The sequence below is a fragment of the Nestor notabilis genome, unplaced genomic scaffold (assembly GCF_000696875.1).
Source record: "Nestor notabilis isolate BGI_N333 unplaced genomic scaffold, ASM69687v1 scaffold27208, whole genome shotgun sequence".
NCBI classification, from domain to species: domain Eukaryota; kingdom Metazoa; phylum Chordata; class Aves; order Psittaciformes; family Psittacidae; genus Nestor; species Nestor notabilis.
This window is the reverse complement of record NW_009941034.1, coordinates 8854-13521: the sequence shown is the minus strand read 5'-3', so window position 1 is coordinate 13521 and position 4668 is coordinate 8854.

Here is a 4668-nt window from a genome sequence, read left to right as displayed (position 1 = left end):
GGGGTGGAGAGCGGCGGATTTCCGAGGAGATTTCGATTAGCTCTTCGCTTCTGGCTGCGAGACTCCGGCTCTGCAAGAGACATAAGCCGGTGCCCCGGCAGCTCTCCCACTGGCGCAGAAGCCACAATCGATCGGGGGGCACAAGGGGACTCGCGGTAATTTTTAAGCGACTATAGGGATGGAATATTTTTTTGCTATAATGGGGGGATATCCCCTTCCGGAACAGCCCCCTGGCAAGGCGGGTGTCCCCCGTTTCCAGCCGCGGGGGGCGGTGGCATGCCCGCAGCGAACACCGATTATACAGCGCCCGGAGCACGATTCCGCTGCCGTGTGTTATTAAAAGCTGTATATTTTTGCACCGCGCGGTTAAAAAAGGAACTTAATACTTGTGAAAAGTCCTCACACTGTTTAATAGAAACGTAAGTGCCTGGCTGGCCCCAATTAACACCTTGTGATTATAATGCATTCCTAAAATGGGGTGTCAGACGCCAAATTGTGAATCGAGGTATCTAATTAATCTTCGTAGGATGACACTGATAAACAACTCTATATTTAAATAAAGATCAAGGAACTGAATGCTTCTTATTTGTTTACATTAACGGAAGATAAAGTTAACTACCCTCGCCCTTCGCTTCGTAATGTGATTTACCGACACAAACAGCAGGCTCCGGGTGGAGAACCCCTCCTCGCCTCGGCGGGCTTTTTATCGCGGGTTTGGAGGGATAGGGAGACCCGAAGGTAACTGCCCCTTTCTCCACAGCCTCGGCACCCTCGGGCAAGTGCCGGGAAACCGTGTGAGGCAACGCGCCCGCCGGCTTCGTCCTGCGCTTTCAGTAGCTCTCTCATGAGAAGCGTGCGGCTTTGCCACGACAGCTGGATGGGGACGGCGGGCAAGCGGCGTCTACAGGAGAAAACACATACATAAACAAATAAACCCCGTTATTTACATCATTGCGGTGCAGTGAGAGGTGAAGTGTAAACCCGCCCCATGATTCTGCATAAATCTCGTTTAAGGAAGGTCCGGATGCCGCTTCGGCTTCGTTCCGTGCGGGCAGAGGTGCCGCCGGGTCTGACTGCCCCGGGGCCTCCGCTCCTCCTTTCCCCCACTGCGGGCGCCGTGAAATGGGGGACACGGTGTGTCGAGGCCATTCCCCCGAATTTGTAGTTCTCGAGAGTATTTCCGCACTGAGCCGAGAAGAGGTTCGGTGCTCTGCGTGCAGAGCTCTTGTTTGGTTTTAGTAGTGTAGGCGCCCAGCGGGGCAATAAGGGCAGCGGACACGAGGGATTGAGCCCACTCCTCCCCAAAGACTGGGGTTTTGGGGCTGGTTTTCGTTAGAGCAGACCTGGCAGTTCACCGCCTCTCCCGCCTGCGCTCTTTGCAGCGGCACACCGGGAGCAGCCGTCTGACATATTTCTTTTTTCCCCAACGAAACTTCGTCCCTCGCTGCTCGCCCCGAACTGTGTCACCGGTGTTTCGCACCCGGGCGGGTAAACGAAACGACCCCGAAATGCTGTTTTTTCCGACGGCGTCTCACCGACCCCCTCAGGAGAAAGGGGCTCTTTCCCCGGCGCGGCGGCCTCAGCGCTCTGGGGAGGAAGGAACAGGTATTTTTCGAGCCTGTTTTCGAGGTTTTACTTTCGGTCTGAATTTGCTGCTCCCACTTTCTTCAACGCCATCTCTTCACCACCTACTCGCTTATTTCCACCTCCCCTCCGAGGGGAGCGCGGCGTCAGCGGAGTGGGGGTTCCCGTCAATGCTTATTTTTACAGCCCCCCTCAGCCGCTGCCCTCTCCTCGAGGCCGTTTTAGCGTGGAACAGGCCCCTGATGGCTCCTGCGTTACTGTTACGCCTCAGAAATGCCTTTTCTCGCTGGTATTACCGGCTAAGGGGCTGTGGGGCCCCTACTCTGGGAAGAAAATAGGGGTGAGGGAATTGAAGCAAGGGAGATGAGGCACTCTGGCCCTTCCCTCACTCCTCTCCACCCCACAGAATTGGAGTTTACTGCCACCGGTGCATTATTATTATCATTATTATTACTGTTTGCCGCACACTCTTTTGTACATACAAGCCCAATTCCCCATCCTCTTGAGGTATCCACAGTCCACTCTCCCCTTCTAAAAATTCCCATAGCCTTGTTCATAATAATCTGCATATGGCTGATATAAATATTAATCTACTTATTGGAAGGATTTTAACGCCTGCTGGATATCACAAATATGTAATCCAGGGGAGTATGACATTAGACTGAAAGTGCATAGTACAAAATATGATTTGAATAAAATGATAGGGTGGTATCTAATATTTCCTTTAGGGAGTACTATACTCCAAGCTGTCACAACTGATTGTGTAAATAGACGAGACTGAGGGATGTGATCCTAATCATATTGATGAAACATTCATCTGAAAGACTGAGCGCAACCAGAAGGGACTCACTAGGAATACAATTAAGTCCTAATCTAGGGAGGAGGAATCCTCTGCAGGCTTTCCTCTAACCTGCCATCCTCTCCCTCATTTTCATTTTGAAGTCACATAAAATGTAGGAAGGGAGGAGGAAATAAAGGAGAGGTGAAGTGCTGGGTGGTTTGCCTGCTTGAAGGACTACATTAACACAGGGAGTGCTGGGTGGGAAGGGGGTAAATCTGGTCCTGACCTTGCAGATAATAAGAAATAAAGGCCTAACTTTGCTCACAGGGGTAACTACCTGCCTGCAGAGGGTTTCCACCTGTGAGTGGTGTTAATCAGGTGCAGGAGCCTTTGATCATCGGCTCAGTCCCAGGCTTATGAGCAAAATTTAGTTTTCAGTCTGTTGTATGTCATTCAGTTTACATCTGTAGCAGGGAACTGATTTCTTGCTGAGAATAATTATTAGCAAAGTACCTATTTTCCACCGCCCCACTCCTCTAGCTACTGCTATAATGGGACTAACCTTTTTTGACCATTGTCCCTCAAAAGACTGTCTGAGAAGATGGATGGGACAAGGCTCCAGTTGTGGTTCCTGTAACAGTACTAAAACTAGGCTGACTGCTTTTCATCGCTTCTTGCTTTTGGGGAAGGCATCAAATAGGTGCGTTTTCCTAATTCATGCCACTTCTTTGGATTGTACAATGACTAAAATGAATTCTAGCTATGAATACTTGAATTAACATAATGATGTTTTAAGTCTAAAACCAGTCTGTCTTCCTCATCCTGCCACTACATCATGCTTCCTTTCAGTGTCTAAGACCCTAATCTGATGGTTTTAGAGCTTTTTCAGAGTAGTCAGTCATTTATCAGCAAGCTCAGACAAGGAGCAAGGTTATTTCCTTCTGCCTGGAGTGTTCTCCATTGAAAGAAAGGTCCCAAAGACAATGTTCAGTTCTCTTTTAGTGCGGCATGATGTCTGTAAATGAGGGAAGGGATGTATGGAGTGGGATCTGTACAGGTGCTCTGTATAAGTCCATGTTTTCTTCCACTGAAGTATGAGCTCTGCAGATGTATGGTTTACGGAATGATTCTTATGGTTGAAGTAGGCACTACTAAAGCAGCTGTAATGTAAAGTAGTATCATTTTAGCTGGTTTGGAGATGACAACTCATGTTAGGGTTCTTCTGTCATTGTATGTACAGAGGGCAAAGGAGTCAGTTTTGTTAATGATCCCTGGTTTGCTTACAGCATGGTTAGGTTTTGTAGTTTAGATAGGGCACTAATTGTTAAACTTCTTGCAACAGTTATAATCCTATTTGTAAAGCAAGACAGTCTTCATAAATTACTTGGCATAGCTGCAAATTTCTTTAGAGGAAGAAAACAACCTTTCTTTGGAAACTAGCTGGTTTGTAATGCCCTTGCTTATTCTTAGTGATAAATTATCAATAGCAGCAACATTACTACTTTCCTTTCCTTACTTCCAAAGCCAAGCAAGCACTTAAGAACATGATATTCCCGCCCTAATGAAGGTATAATTTGGACAAGGAGAGCTCTTAAACTGATGTTTCAGAGAACATGTTGACACTAAGACTTGTTCAGGAGACATTCACAATTGCAGATAAATTTTATCCTCTTTCTTACTCAATATAGGACAGATAAAGCCTCATCTGTGTAGCCTAGTCTCCACTGACACATCGAGTAGCTTATTTTCCAGTAGCTTTGTGGTTTATGTCTCAAAATTATTGTTAATCCAGCTCTTCTGTTACTTCTTTCAGCAAAGGCAGGATTCTGCTTTGCTGCCTTAGCATTGCAACTCTTCTGCAGGATCATTTGAGAGGGAAGATTAGATGAATTTTCTGGGTTTGGGTAGAAATGTCTTTGATCCAGAAGGAAAACTATGGCAAAATCTTGACATTTGATGGTTTTGATTTTACTCACAGAGAATGTTCCTAACGTTTGTGCCAGCAACGATGTGAATAACAGGTAAATCTACATTGTAAAGCTCTGTTTCAAATGTGTGATATATTTCTCTACTTGATCTGCTTAAATTATATGTGCATATTAAACTTCTGGAAATGCCTGCTGCCAGGAGGGGCCAGTGAGTAAGGCTAATGGATGGGAAGTGAAGGATCAGATTGTTTTTCAGTCAGATCAACTCTCTAGTTCAGTTCACTGTGTAGCAGCAGAAAGGGTTGTGCTGGTGCTGAGCAGAAAGAAGAAACAGAGCAGAATGTAGGAATGAAAAACTTAGATATTCCTACCAGG